We start from the raw sequence: 16811 nt of genomic DNA, 5'->3' as shown, positions 1-16811 counted from the left end.
CTCAAAGTGATGTCTATTGAGTTGGTGATGCTATCTAACCATCTCATCCTCTCTGCTCTCTTCTCCTTTTGCTTTCAATCTTTCCCAGCATCAGGGTTTTTTCCAATGAGTTGTCTCTTCACATCAGGTGGCCAAAGTATTAGAGCTTCAGCTGTGAATCAATACATGTGATTAAATGGGCTTCACTGGTGGTTCAGTGGTAAAGAATCCATCTGCCAGTGAAGGAGCTGCAGGAGATTAGAGTTAGATCCCTGGGTTGGAAAGATCCCCTGGAGGAAGACATAGCAACCCACTCCAGTACTCTTGCCTGGAGAATCTCACAGACAGAGGAGCCTGGTGGGCTAGAGTCCATAGAGTTGCAAAGAGCTGGACATGACTGAGTGACTGAACATGCATGCACATACACAAAGACATACAAAAACTGAGGGCATGAGAAAAAAAAGGTGAAATCTGAGTAAGTTCTGTAGTCAATTGTATTAATGGTGCCAGCCAATTTCTTGGTTTTGATAATGTTCTATAATTACAAAAGATGTCGCCACTGAAGGAAGCTGCTGCTGCTGCTATGTCGCTTCAGTCATGTCCAACTCTGTGAGACCCCAAAGACAGCAGCCCACCAGGCTCCCCCATCCCTGGGATTCTCCAAGCAAGAACACTGGAGTGGGTTGCCATTTCCTTCTCCAATGCATGAAAGTGAAAAGTGAAAGTGAAATCGCTCAGTCATATCTGACTCTTAGCGACCCCATGGACTGCAGCCTACCAGGCTCCTCCATCCATGGGATTTTCCAGGCAAGAGTACTGGAGTGGGGTGCCATTGCCTTCTCTGTGAAGGAAGCTAGATGGTGGTTATATAGGACCTCGTCATACTCATTTTGCAATTTCTTCTTAAGTCTATAATCATATCAAAGTAAAAAGCTTTAAAAATAACACTACTTATAAAATCCTAAGGGATGTGATTTAAAAAGAGCTCAGAGGAAATATTCATATCCTTAAGTAATTAACACTCAACAAAGAAGTTATGAAAATAATTAAATTATGAATTTGGTAGTTAGGAAAAGCAGTAAAATAAGCATAAAAATAATAGGAAGAAGGAATTGATAAAGCAAAAAGCAGACATTACTGGCACTGAAGATAGAAAAAGAACAAACTTGAGTGTTGGATCTTTAAAATTAAAATATAGAAACCACTGTTAAGTGAAGTGAAAGTCCCTAAGTCATGTCTAACTCTTTGCGACCCCATGGACTGTGCAATCCATGGAATTCTCCAGGCCAGAATACTAGTGTGGGTAACTGTTCCCTTCTTCAGGGGATCTTCCCAATGCAAGGATCAAACCCATGTCTCCCACATTGCAGGCAGATTCTTCACCAGCGAAGCTACCAGCGAAGCCCAAGAATTCTGGAATGGGTAGCCTATCCCTTCTCCAGCAGATCTTCCTAACACAGGAATTAAACCAGGGTCTCCTGCATTGCAGGCAGATTCTTTACCAGCTGAGCTACTAGGGAAGCTCCAGAGAAACCACTAACCAACCAAATTTTTGAAAAAATAAGAAACCATAGTACACAAAATTAAAATTGGAATGAAGAAATAGCCACTGATACAAGGAAATAAAAGTAATTTCAAGAAATGGGAGCTTTTCAAGTAAAATATTTTTCAAAACTCAAAACTGACCTTAGAATAAACAGAAGATCTAAAGAGATCTTTAAATTACTTAGTTGAAACTGAGTAAGCTGTCAATGAACTACCCTTCCTCACAAAAGCACCAGACCCATAAGGTTTCAAAAGCAAATGTTACTAAATCCTATAGGAATAAATAATGCCACTTTGTTTATTTTTCTTTCAAATTTTCATGGCATTTTTATGAATATACTTATTCCTTTTTTTCTTTGTACTCTCATTCCCTGTATACCATAAGCTACCATCTTAGTAAGTTTAGTGTTGGCATATTTTTGCAAGATATGCTTTGTTTTGTGATACTGTATTTTTTATTTATGTAAATGGTATTTTGTTGTATATGGCTTGTGCTGCTGAAATTGCAAGAAGTATCTCCTTGCCCTTAGGTTCAAAAACAGTCCCCTACATTGTCATTCAAAAATGTTACAGTTTTACTATTCACATTGAGGTCTTTAATTCACTTAGAATGCACGTTTGCATGGGCTATCAGGGAAATATATGGTTTTATTTTTCTCTGTATATTGAATCAGATTTGCTTGCTCTTTGGCTCTTTCCCATTGATCTGTGGTGTCAGTTCTATGGCGTATTAACTTCCTGTGCACACAGGGCTCTTTCTCTTAGTTCTCTATTGTGCTCCTTCTGTCTGTGTGTACTTGTGTACTTGTGTATATATTTAGTGCATTTATGACTTTAGCATTGTAATATCTCTTAACATTGTTAGGACAAATCCCCATCTTTCACTCTTCTTAGACTAAGCTATTCATGGGCCTTTATTCTTCAATATAAATTTCAGAGCAAGTTTATCATGTTCCCCCACCAAAAATTTCCACCTAGAATTTTGTTTGGGTATACACTGGATTTATAGATGAATTTGTGGGGGAATAGAGGCCTTCAGAATGCTAAATTATCTAATCCAAGAGTATAACACATCTCCACTTTTATTCAATTATCTATGTGACCTTTAATTGAGGCTTTTAAGATTTCTCCAAAGAGATTGTGTATGTTTTCATTTTTATTTCATTTTTCATTTTTTCCCATATTCTTTGTGGATTTCTTGCCCTTGTAAATAATTTCTCCTTTTTTATTATACTTTCTAGTAAATTATGGCTGACATAAAGCAATGCTATTGATTTTTGTTATTTCCCCTTATATCTGACCAAGTTTCTGAAGTCTCTTATCAGTTCTAACAGATTGCGTGCTGATACCGACTTTTCCTAGGTAAATGATTATATCACCTCAAATAATGACAGTTCTAAGTCTTCCAATCCCTATACTGCTTATACAAAGCAGTCAAGAGCAGAGAGAAAAAGAAGAAAAGCTTCCAAATTCATTTTAAAAACTAGTGCAGTATTTATACCCAAAGCAGACAAGATAGTCTAAACAGAGAAAACTACGTATTAGCCTAATTCATAAATATCTGTGTAGACATCCCAAATAAAAATAATCAAAATGTACTTTAAAAGAACAAGTCACCAGGAAAAAAGGTGTTAATTCCTAGAGTGTAAGGAAGATTAAATGTTATTCACCATGTTAATATGTCAAAGGAGAAATTGATATGACCATCCTTTTGGATGTGGAACATCCATTTCTAACCTAAAAATGAAAGTTTAGTAAAATAAACATGGATGACTGACTTAGGTTAAAAACTGATCAGTCATATTGGCAAGACATTAAAAACATTTCTATTAAAAGTCAAGAATAAGCTATAGATACCACTAATATTTTCCTGGAAGGATTAGATATTGCTGTTAGACAATCAAAATGAGTAAAGGTGTAAATTGGAGTCACGTCCAATAAGAGTCATGTCCCACTCTTTGCAACCCCATGGGCCATAGCTCGCCAGGCTCCTCGGTCCGTGAAATTTTCCAGGCAAGAATACTGTAATGGGTTGCTATTTTAGGGGATCTTCCCAACCCAGGGATCAAACTGTGCCTCTTGTATCTCCTGCAATGGCAGGTGGATTCTTCACCACTAGCACCACATACAGATGACATTATATTCAGGAAAATACAAGAATACAAGCAAACCAACTGAGCAACTATTACAGATAATAAGAGAATTCAAAAAGGCCACAAAATATGCTCATAAATAGCTTTTCTATATATGAACAAGAATTAGAAAATACGGAGGGACAAAAATATTCCATTTACAGTGGTAACAACTGACAAAATGTTTAGAAGTAATTACCAAAAATAAGAAAGATATATTTACAACAAACTTTAAACTCAGTCTTCATATAAAATAAGATGTGAATTAATGAAAAGCTCTACCCTGTTCTTACATAGGAGAACGCAACATTATAAAAATGTCCTTTCTTCCTAAATCAATACATAAATGGAATTTGAAAAGTTTCTCATTTTTATAACAAAATGGAATTTTAAATTAGTGAGGAAATGACTTGAAATGGTGCTAGATAATCATTCACACATTTGCAAAAATAAGTAAACCGAATCAAAGTTTATAAGCTAAAACTGAACATGTAAAGGTTCTAGAAGTAACAGGAATTTTTTGTTTGTCTTTTTTAAATTAATCTTAGGGTAGGGAAAGCCACTCTAAAACACAAACTTCAGAACCAATGAAGTAAAAGTTTGATACTTATAAATTAAAATGTCTGCACAAAACTTTAAGTCTAAAAATTTGCATTTAATACACAGATTTATCACTGTTTTTTCCAAAATTTCACTTAGACAAAGTGTTGAAGAAAACATATTTTAAAGAAGAAGAAATCATGACCCTCATACAACGTATACACTTGGCAGAGATTTTATTTAACTTCTTAATTAATGAGGGAACCAGTAAGATGCTACATTTCTTACAATGGAGGCTTTAACTTACAGGTTTATTATACCCCACCTAACAGAATCTATTCATTTTTGCCACATTCAGAAGTCATTTGCATAGTTATAGACTGGAAACATTTGCACTATTATTATTTTTTAGAGGTTTTTTAAAAATTGAATTTATTACAACATTGCTTCTGTTTTATGTTTTTGGGTTTTGGGCCACAAAGTATGTGGGATCTTAACTCTCTGACCAGGGATCGAACCTGCACCCCCTGCATTAGAAGGCAAAGTCTTAACCAGTCTTAATCAGGGAAGTTCTTGCATTTTTATTAGTTCTAACTTCTATCCCTGAAGTGTTGGAAAAGAGCCTAGTCAAAGACAACCAAGGATAATTTGGATGGCTAGGCTAGACAGGACACTTAATAATATTTTTTTTGCCCATTTCAAAGACTTTTACAATTTTCCTGATACTCTCCCCTACTTGTAATCATCATAATCTCAAGAAAGATTATTCCTGATGACAAATAACACTCTTCTCCTAAGGTTTGACCTGATTATCTACATAGGTGCTGGAGGAGTGTTCAAACAGGTCTCTAAATTTTCTGTGTGGTATCTAGAGTAGCCTGCCAAAAAGGAGACACAGGTTCAATCTCTGCATCAGGAAGATTCCCCTGGAGAAGGAAATGGCAACTCGTTGCAGTATTCTTGCCTAGGAAATCCCATGAACAGAAGAGCCTAGTGGGCTACAGTCCATGGGATCACAAAGAGTCAGACATGACTTAGCAACTAAAGAACAACCAACAATATCTAGAGCAAAACAAATTTGAACAATTACAAGATTATCTTCTATCTGAAAGTCTTCATAAGGCAACTCAGATTGAACTTTCAAAAACATCTATTATTTGCCATCCCATGGCTAAGAAACTCTCTACTAGATTTTACTTGCAAAGTTCAATGACTCTCTTTTTCTCAAGGCTCCTAAAATAACTTGGGTTTCTTCCCCTAAAGGAAGTCACCTTCCTTACTATCTGTGAGTCTGGACCCTGTAAATAAAGCACTCAGACCTGTTTTCCTGGGAGGCCATAATAGGCAATGTCTCTTTAAGTACTACCAGACTTTGTTCCTTAAGAATGACTTGTCATGCCTGATTAAAAGAGCATTGTACTCAAATATAATACTACAGGAGGACCTTGGATGTTTAATCAATTTGTTTAATTATGTTCTCATATAAAGAAAAAGTCTTATTAAACTTACACAAATAACTATATTGCCATGAAAAGGAGACTCAGAAAGAGCTTCTGAATTAGTTGGTAAATTAGATATCACTTTTAAATGTTTCATTTTAGTTTAAAAAAGCAGAGTCTACCAATTGCTATAGGCCACAGGGAGCATGAGAAGACACAGAAAGGGCATCCTTTAGATCCGGAAAATATATAGATCTGGAAAAACTCATATGACATCAGCAATATTCCAAACAAATAACCACAATAAAATGTTGCACATCAGCTCATTCAGTTCTACATAATTAATTCTTGCTCCACTGGATCTTGGGTTAGTAGTCTCACGAAGCCATCTGTTTCCCAGTGGAAAGAGCTCTGGAAATCCCAAATCACTCCACTGATATGGTCTGAAAGTTGCCTAAGTGATTCCAGCTCAAATGCTTCTATCCAAGACTTGATATTTTGAAAGGTCAATATTTTGCAGTACCTGTTTTCACAAGTCTCTGAGATTTTCCTTGTTTGTTGAAGACACAAACTCTGGCCTGTTGCTTGTAAAAGAGACTTTAGCAAAAGTTAGAGTAAAACACAAGCTATTTATAAAAGACAAAGTTATCGTTTTTTGTCATTGAAAAATTTCAAGCGTAGAAGGACTGATGAGAGTTTGTAATAAACAAAAGAATAATACAACTGGGACTTCCCTGATGGTCCAGTGGCTAAGACTCCATGCTCCCAATGTAGGGGACCTGGTTCAGTTCCAGGTCAGGCAGTTAGAGCCCACGTGCTGCAACTAAAGATCCTGCATGCTGCAACCAACGCCCAGTGCAGCCAAATACATAAATAAATATTTTTAAGAAAAGAATAATACAACTGACAAGGATATTTGGGTGTTTGGTTGGTGGCATGCAAAACAAAGATAACCCATTCTCCAAGAAAACATTAAAAATAAATATATCTTAGCTCAATGATAAAGTCTATTTTCTAAGAGGCCAGTGAATGCTGCCTCTGATTTATAAAATTGGATTTTATAGGGGTAAATATCTTGAGAGACGACACACGATAATCCTTTGATATACTATATAATGTTCTTAGACTGTTGAGTAAAGAGATTCCATAAACCTGAAAGGGCTTAGACACCTATATAGCTGTAAAACTTCAAGATTACATCTGATGTGCATTGAGAACCACTGGCCTAAAGGTTACTCAGTTTGAAGTCTTTTTAAAAAGAAAAAAGACTGGCAATCAATATGCTAAATAATAACTGAAATATATTGTTGCTCAATATTATCAGGTACTGATAACACTACCAAGATTCAGATAAATAGGGGGAAATTCAACAGGACAATTTTATAAGACCTTCAATCAGTGTTTTCCCTGAAATTAAAACACACAGAAAGTGAGGCACTGAAAAATCTCCTGGAGCATCCCATAAAGCATAACATTTCTGAAATGCTTTTATTAATAACACCTTACCTATAAAATTTAACTCAGGGAAGGGTGAGCATCTCTTCTGATTTAACTCTTTCCACACAACTCTCCAAACCTGATTATTTCTAGCATCCCTTTTTATAAGGTTAAAGGGCAAAATTTTGTGAGTTTCTTTAGGAATCCTATGGGAAATCTCAAAGGCTGCTTTAGGTGTATAAGACATCTGGCCATTTTTATTATCTTCTATTTTTCAGACCTGATTTTTAAAAGGCAGAAATCAAGAGCTGTCAAAGGAGATTTGGACACTTGATTAAGACATAATAACAAGTACCTGAGAAACAATACTTGGTTGCTTATGAATCAAAGGAACAATAAAACATTTTAAAATAAACAAGAACCTTAACACTTTAATAATTGAGGAATCTTTTTCTTTCTCCTCTTTTTTGGTAATTAAGAGTATAAAGTCAACATACAGCATGTAAAATTACTCAAGTTAATCACAGAATTTGTGCTTTCTAGGTAGATTATACAGAGAATATATAAAGTAGCCAGTCATCCTGATTCCCCCAAAACCGTCCTGGTTTCAGTACAGAAAACTGCATATCCCCAGAAACCCCACAGTTCCAGGCCAATCAGAAAGGTGGGTCACCCCAGAAAGAATAACCATTCAAACTGTAGGTGAAAACGTTAATCGGAAAACCAATGGAGCAAATCCATCAAGACTGAGAACTTTGCAAACATTTTAACAAATTTTGTAGCTTGTGAGATTTAGTATTATAAATCAAGACAAGTAAAATTTACTTGTTTGATTCAGGACAAATCCAAGTTTTATCTTTTATTATGCTCTTTTATACTCACCAAGCCTGATTACTTCTAGCATCTCTTTTATTCTAACACAGATCTCAAGGGGTCCATATGTTCAAAACTAATTTCAAAGCAGTATTTAAAGGCTGTTTCAGTTAGCATGCTATGCATTCATCATTGCTGTCTTCAAGTGGATAAATGAATATCTTAAGTCTTTCTCAGTTTTGGTTTTTAACAAACAAACTGCTGCTGCTAAGTCACTTCAGTCGTGTCCGACTCTGTGCGACCCCAGAGACGGCAGCTCATCAGGCTCCCCCGTCCCTGGGATTCTCCAGGCAAGAACTGGAGTGGGTTGCCATTTCCTTCTCCAATGCATGAAAGTGAAAAGTGAAAGTGAAGTCGCTCAGTCGTGTCCAAGTCTCAGTGACCCCATGGACTGCAGCCTACCAGGCTCCTCCATCCATGGGATTTTCCAGGCAAGAGTACTGGAGTGGGGTGCCATTGCCTTCTCCATTTAATAAACATAACTAGCTATAAACACATAAATAAAAGTGTTTTGTGCCCTCAATAGGCACAAAGTGGTTTAAAAAACAAAAATCCCAAGAACCACTGCTTATGGAAAAGCAAAACCATACTCTCAGTCATATTTCTGTCATTATTGCAGTTGTAACCATTCATATTAATTATAACTTTTCACTAAAGTAATTAACTTCTATTTCACAGAGAAAATAATTGAGTGTTCTGTCATACTGAACCATTTTAGCAGATTAGAAAAGTTTATAATACATTTTTTCCAGACACATGCATTCCTGTGTGGCAAAAAATAAACACATTCATTAACATGACTCATGTCTATAGCTTCTCTTATAGCACGTACAAATATGCAAAATTATGCTTTGTAATCAGTGTGTTAGTGTTCTAGGCTCTTAGTACCTAGATATCCATCAATTACGTAATTAATTTAATTTAATATTAGCTTAAAATTTTAAGTTACCGAGAGATCCTGGAAATGATCTTCAAGCTGACATACTACAGAATACAATTACTGCTGAAATTGTTTATCAGAATCATGATTCGATGGAGCTGGACATAAATTTACATTTTCCATCCTCAAACATTATGGAGGAGTCATGTGAGCTAATTCAATCAACAAACCTGTAATCATTTGGGGAAAATATACCCAATTAGAAATAATTGTTTGCTAAATTACAGCTGACACTTGAACAATGGGAGGGTTAGAAACACCCATCCTCCATGCAACTGAAAATCCCCATATAACTTTACAGTCAGCCCTTCTTGTCCACAGTTCAGTATCTGCAGAGTCAACTGTGGATCCTGTAATGAAAAAAATTATTTAGCAAAAAGTCTGTGTATAAGTGGACCACTCAGCTCAAACCCGTGTTGTTCAAGGATCAACCAGATACTTAACAGTGATAACTCAGAGAAGACAAAGTTGTTTTTATTAACGCACATTAGTAAACTGACCTTGTTTGCCAAACATTTACTTTAATTATGTGAATTTGGATTCTTAAAAAGGTTTCTGAGTGAGCTGCAGAAAGAACAATTTTTAGCACATTTAAAGTGTTAGAAGTTTAATTATCCTATTTTTCAGGACTTTATATCAGCACTTATTTATTCCATAAACCAATCACAACAAAGCTTCTTTCATTCAAAAGATTTTATAATCGAATTAATTTATACCCTCCAGAAACAGAAAAATATACACAAGCACATTGAGAGGTAAAGTTCTTTCTAAATTACAGACAGAGAACTTACAGCTTCAGTTTTATGACTTGTCACACAGGTTAAATGATGCAGACACAGAAATTAAAGAAACTTTTTTTTAACATTTTATTTATCAAAAACAACTGCTCTCTTAGTGGGCATAGATTTTTTAACTAATTTGTATTCAGACACATGAAAAAACAAATAAATAGCCCGATTCTCTGTTATCTCTCACCCAGCAGAAAATAGATATCCATCATTCATCTACAAAAATCACCAAATGGTCAGACCATTAAGCCAAGTTCCCAGTCATTGCTGTTGGCAATGAGGTATAATTTATGGGCTCTAAGTGAAATAAAACCAAAATTAATTGAGAGGGAAAAAAATCCCAGAGAATACAGAGCTGGAAAGGTTAAAATTCTATTGACATTTGGAATTCACCTCTAGGAGCCAACAAGGAAATAGGCTCTGGCTGAAGCCGTCCATGAAGGATACTCTGGGCACAGAGCCTAGGTGACTCTCTCAAGGTGAATCGATTGTGTGTCTGAGCAGCAACTCCAAAATTGTTAAAATATGTTTTTTTAAAAAGATGAAATCATAGCTCTCATATAAATATAAAATGAACACTTAAATTAACTCATTAATTAATGAGGCAACCAATAAGATGTTACAACTGGTTCAAATGAGGATTTAACTTACAAAGATTTGTAATCTCTATTGGACAAAAAAAAAATAATATATATATATATAATATACATATTTATACTAGACCATTCAGGTATGACCTAAATCAAATCCTTTGTGACTATACAGTGGAAGTGAGAAATAGATTTAAGGGACTAGATCTGATAGACAGAGTGCCTGATGAACTATGGATGGAGGTACATGACATTGTACAGGAGACAGGAATCAAGACCATCCCCAAGAAAAAGAAATGCATAAAAGCAAAATGGCTGTCTGTGGAGGCCTTACAAATAGTTGTGAATAGAAGGGAGGCAAATTGCAAAGGAGAAAAGGAAAGATATACCCATATGAATGCAGAGTTCCAAATAATAGCAAGAAGAGATAAGAAAGCCTTCCTCAGAGATCAATGCAAAGAAATAGAGGAAAACAATAGAATGAGAAAGACTAGAGATCTCTTCAAGAAAATTAGAGATACCAAGGGAAAATTTCGTGCAAAGATGGGCTCAATAAAGGACAGAAATGGTATGGACCTAACAGAATCAGAAGATATTAAGAAGAGATGGCAAGAATACACAGAAGAACTGTACAAAAAAGATCTTCATGACATAAATAATCATGATGGTGTGATCACTCATCTAGAGCCAGACATCCTGGAATGTGAAGTCAAGTGGGCCTTAGAAAGCATCACTATGAATAAAGCTAGTGGAGGTGATGGAATTCCAGTTGAGCTATTCCAAATCCTGAAAGATGATGCTGTGAAAGTGCTGCACTCAATATGCCAGCAAATTTGGAAAACTCAGCAGTGGCCACAGGACTGGAAAAGGTCAGTTTTCATTCCAATCCCAAAGAAATACAATGCCAAAGAATGCTCAAACTACCGCACAATTGCACTCATCTCACACACTAGTAAAGTCATGCTCAAAATTCTCCAAGTCAGGCTTCAGCAATACGTGAACCATGAACTTCCAGATGTTCAAGCTGGTTTTAGAAAAGGCAGAGGAACCAGAGATCAAATTGCCAACATCCACTGGATCATGGAAAAAGCAAGAGAGTTCCAGAAAAACATCTATTTCTGCTTTATTGACTATGCCAAAGCCTTTGACTATGTGGATCACAATAAACTATGGAAAATTCTGAAAGAGATGGGAATACCAGACCACCTGACCTGCCTCTTGAGAAACCTGTATGCAGGTCAGGAAGCAACAGTTAGATCTGGACATGGAGCAACAGACTGGTTCCAAATAGGAAAAGGAGTACGTCAAGGCTGTATATTGTCACCCTGATTATTTAACTTCTATGCAGAGTACATCATGAGAAACGCTGGACTGGAAGAAGCACAAGCTGGAATCAAGATTGCCGGGAGAAATATCAATAACCTCAGATATGCAGATGACACCACTCTTATGGCAGAAAGTGAAGAATAACTAAAGAGCCTCTTGATGAAAGTGAAAGAGGAGAGTGGAAAAGTTGGCTTAAAACTCAACATTCAGAAAACTAAGATCATGGCATCCGATTCCATCACTTCATGGCAAATAGATAGGGAAACAATGGAAACAGTGGCTGACTTTATTTTTCTGGGCTCCAAAATCACTGCAGATGGTGACTGCAGCCATGAAATTAAAAGACGCTTACTCCTTGGAAGGAAAGTTAGACAACATAGACAGCATACTCAAAAGTAGAGACATTACTTTGCCAACAAAGGTCCATATAGTCAAGGCTATGGTTTTTCCAGTGGTCATGTATGGATGTGAGAGTTGGACTATAAAGAAAGCTGAGCACAGAAGAATTGATGCTTTTGAACTGTGGTGTTAGAGAAGACTCTTGAGAGTCCCTTGAACTGCAAGGAGATTCAACCAGTCCATCCTAAAGGAGATCAGTCCTGGGTGTTCATTGGAAGGACTAATGCTAAAGCTGAAACTCCAATACTTTGGCCACCTGATGAGAAGAGCTGACTCATTTGAAAAGACCCTGATGCTGGGAAAGATTGAGGGCTGGAGGAGAAGGGGACGATAGAGGATGAGATGGTTGGATGGCATCACCAACTCAATGGATATGGGTTTGGGTGGACTCCGAGAGCTGGTGATGGACAGGGAGGCCTGGTGTTCTGTGGTTCATGGGGTCACAAAGAGTCAGACACGACTGAGCGACTGAACTGAACTGACTAATATCATATATGTATGTATGTGTATGTATATATATAGAGAGAAAGAGAGAGCAAATAGAGGACATGAATGTACACGTGGGAAGGGAAGGAAGAGCTGGTATGAGTGTTACATCTTCACCATTCATTGACAGAAGTCAACAAAAAATGTTTAAAATTGATATAATTTTGAAAGTGATACAATTTTTTTTACAACTGCAGAGGCAAGGGCCAGCAAAACAACTAAAAGTCATTAAAAATAAAAAAAGAGCATCTTCTGAAAAGTAGGAATTTAGTAAGTAGGAATGGGATAAAAGACTTCTACATTTAAAAAAGATTTTATTGAGATATAGTTGGTATATTTATACAATATTATGTAAGTTTCAGATGTACAACACAATGATTCAAAATTTTTAAAGGTTAGACTTCATTTATAGTTGTTATTAAATATTGGCTATAGTCCCTGTGCTGTACAACATCACTGTAGCTTGTTATACATAGGAGTATAGTAGACCTCTTAATAGTCGTACCTCTTAATTCCCTACCCTTATCTTGCCCCTCCCTCTTCCCTCTCCCCACTGATAATCCTACTTTGTTCTCTCTCTATTTCTTTTTCATTATATTCACTACTTTGCTTTATTTTTTAGGCTCCAGATGTAAGTGATATCATACACATTTTTCTTTTTCTGACTTATTTTACTAAGCATAATACCCTCCAAGTCCATCTATGTTGTTGCAAACAGCATAATCTCATTCTTTTTGATGACTATATACTATTCCATTGTGCATATGCAAAGCACATCTCTATCCATTCATCTGTTGATGGACACTTAAACTACTTACATATCTTGGCAATTATAAATAATGTTTCTATAAACATTGGAGTACATGTATCTTTATGAGTTAGTGATCTGGGTTGTTTTGGATATGTATCCAGAAGTGGAACTGCTGGGTCATCTGGAAAGCTTATCCATTTATTATAAGCTTGTAGTGCTTCAATTTTTGTAATATCTGCATGCACTCTTTTCAAAAATGTAGAAAAATATGAAAAAAGTGTTGTAACGAAAGGTAAGAGCAACTAAGAGAAATAATCATAAGAGTTGCACAGTAAGATTAATTTCCTTAATATATAAAAAGCTCTTTAAATCAATAAGCAAGACTAACAGCACAATTTCAAATGAACAAAGGGCATGAAAAGGAAGCTCATAGAATAAGAAAAGTGGTTCACAAAAATTTGAAACTATGTACAACTGTACTTATAAGAATCCATTTTAAAACAAGAAGATACACTTTTTTAAACCTATCTGACAAAGATTTTTTAAATTATTTTCTCATACACGGGGCTGCCAAGAATGTGATGAAATAAGATCTCTCATAACCGGGAAAACCTACTTGAAAACCACTTTGACATTTTCCTTAATGTGTACAAAAACATATGTACACAACAGAGCAGAATAGCACAGTTTGTCATTACGAGTAATACTAACAATCCGAATGACCTTCAGCTCAGAACCAGCTAAATTAAGTATGGTACTTGCAATCAATAGGATACTATACAATGGTCAGGAAGAACGAAAAAATTCTCTCTGTATTGTTATGGAAAGTTTGCCAAGATAAGTAAAAAGAAAACTGTAGATCGAAGTTTGTATACTTTCCTTTTTGGATAAACAGGCAAGAGGGAGAAAATATTTCATATTTGGCTTTATACACATAAAGAAATTCTGAAGAGATACACAAGCAATTGATACAGATGGTTTTGCATTTGGCAGTGGCAGCAGTGGGACCTGAACATAGGTGAACGAGCATTTTCATTGTGTTTTCTATGTTTCCATACTACCTGAATTTCTAACCATGTGAATATGTTACCTGTTCAAAAATGCAATAACATATGAATAAATAAGTAAATAAGAATGAAGTAGATCATGTATGCTGATTTGGAAAGATTTCCAAGGTATATTAAATGGAAACTTCAGGCAGTCCTTAGGACTGGTGGAAGGAAAGCTCAGTGGAAGACGTTTCCATCAGGTGTGACTTTCAACAATAATCCAGGGATTCTTGGAGAGGAAGGAACAGCCCACTTGGGAAGAGGTGGTCTGGGATGACCCCTGCCAGCTCCTTACCTCCTCCTGACTATTGGTAAGAGGATGAGGAGGGTGGACGACAAGAGAATTGCAATTGGGCCCCTTCCTGGGCCAGAGCAATTTGATCCTGATATGAGGGTTTGTGACCTCCTGCTCTCCTAGCCTGCTTTCTGGGAGCAAAGTTGGAGAAGCACAATTCACATAAAACTAAAGCCAGACACAGTGCTGCCTGGTGGCTAAAGGAAGTCTCAGATCTCCTTCTCCCTGTGTCTTCAGGTGAAGACAAATTCAATGGCTTCTACCCGACCTGAGTAAACAAAAATTTACTCAAGGCCACGTGGGGATCTGGGTCTGGAGTCCCACCTCTGGCAGCAGGGGGCACAGACTTACCTGGTCTCCGTAATCTCATAGGAGCATCTGGTTGGGAAACATTCAAACAGATTCACATCCATGGCTGAGGTTGGGCAGTCTGCTCAGCCAAGGGCAGTGCAACCAGGCGCTCCTCACCAGCCCAGCATTGATTCAAATGCAGTTACATGCTCCTATGTGGCTTCCTTGAGGCCACTGTGGGCACAAGGGTGGCCATGGCCATTACTAATACCTATTTCTGAGGTTTGGCTCTCCTGAGTCCAGGGGGCAGCACCTGCAGAAAGTGCTTTTGTGGTCCCCTCTTATGAGGTTCCTCATAAAAGGGGACCATGAAAGGCTGGTGTAGGGACTTTCCTGGTGGTCCAGTGGTTAAGACACAGGTGGTCCAGGGGACATGGGTTCGATACCTGGTCCGGGAAGATTCCATATGACACAGAGCAACTAAGCCTGTGCACCACAGCTACTGGGTTCACAGTCTAGAACTGAAGAGCCAGAACTACTGAGCCCATGTGCCATAGCTACCAAAACCTGTGCGCCCTAGAGCTCACGCTCCACAACAAGAAAAGCCGCCACAATGAGAAGCCTGCACACCACAGTGAAGAGTAGTCTCCACTCACCCAACTAGAGAAAGCCTGAGTGCAACCAGCTCAGCCAAAAATTAAAAAAAAAAAAGAATCCCTGGTCAGGGAGCTATGATCCCACATGCCCCGGAGCAGCTAAGCCCACGCACCACAACAAAGATTCCATGCCGGCAACTAAGAGCCAACACAGCCAAATAAACATTAAAAACAACAACAACAACAAAAACGAGTGCTTTTTCTGGCTCAACATCTTTGGCTACCCTCTGCTCTCTTTTCACACATGCATGCATGCATACTAAGTTCCTTCAGTTGTGTCCGACTCTTTGTGACCCCATGGACTGTAGCCTGCCAGGCTCCTCTGTCCATGGGATTCTTCAGGCAAAAATACTGGAGTGGGCTGACCTCATTGGAATTCATACTTGCTTGCTTTTTTCCTAGCTTCCCCATGTTTTCCCCAACCATTGATACAGCATATTAATGGTTCTCCCACTTTGGCAGGTATCAGAATCAGGCCTGGGGAGGAAATAGGCACACAGAAGCTCAGCATCCTTACAGTAGCATAGGGCCTGCCCTCTGTGTTTTTACCAAGTTCACCAAGTGATTCCTATAGGACCAAAGCTGGAGAATGACCGCACTAAATTTTTTCAGCCATCCAATTTAATCTTCAATACTGCTTTAGGCTGTAACCACTCTGTTTCTCAATTAGAAAATAAGATCCAATCAGCCAGATATAAAAGTGTCTGGATTCAAGTCTACCATCTTCTTACTAGCTGTGTGACCTTTGGGAAGGCACTTAACCTCTCTGAGCCTCATCTTCATCATCCTTATAGTAATATCCCCCTATCTAAAAGGGTTGCTAAGAGAGTTAAAAGAAATAAGCCAGGGCAAATTCTCAGCACTCACAAGGTCATAATTGTTTTGTAATCGAGGGTCAAGCCGCTTATTGGAAACAAAACACTATGTAATAAAAGTTCTTGAATTGGAACCTCTTCATTGATTTTAACACATCAAATGGCATTTGACAAATTGTTGGAGAGTATATGGACCAATACATTATTGATTAACTCACCAATGCTTTCATTTAATTTGAAGTCTTAAAAAGAAAGATTGTCAGTAACTCATAACTCCATTGGTAGTCAAAGTCTTTCTGCTCTTCCTTCCACAGAAAATTGGGTCTTCTGCTGCAGAAAGTCCCTCTCCTATTCACACGCAAGATGAGCAGTTTTCACTCCATGAACATTTGTTGATTTCTCATCTGCCATTTCCTAGGCAGTGAGGATGTGGTGGTAAATAAAACAGAAAAGGCCTCTTCGTCTCAGAGAGACAGACAG

Source organism: Bos grunniens, chromosome 1 (assembly GCF_055505025.1).
Source record: "Bos grunniens cultivar Pamir isolate PY7600 chromosome 1, Bosgru_T2T1.0, whole genome shotgun sequence".
In the NCBI taxonomy this organism is placed as follows: Eukaryota; Metazoa; Chordata; class Mammalia; order Artiodactyla; family Bovidae; genus Bos; species Bos grunniens.
The sequence above is the reverse complement of the archived record's forward strand: the minus strand, read 5'-3'. Positions refer to the sequence as shown.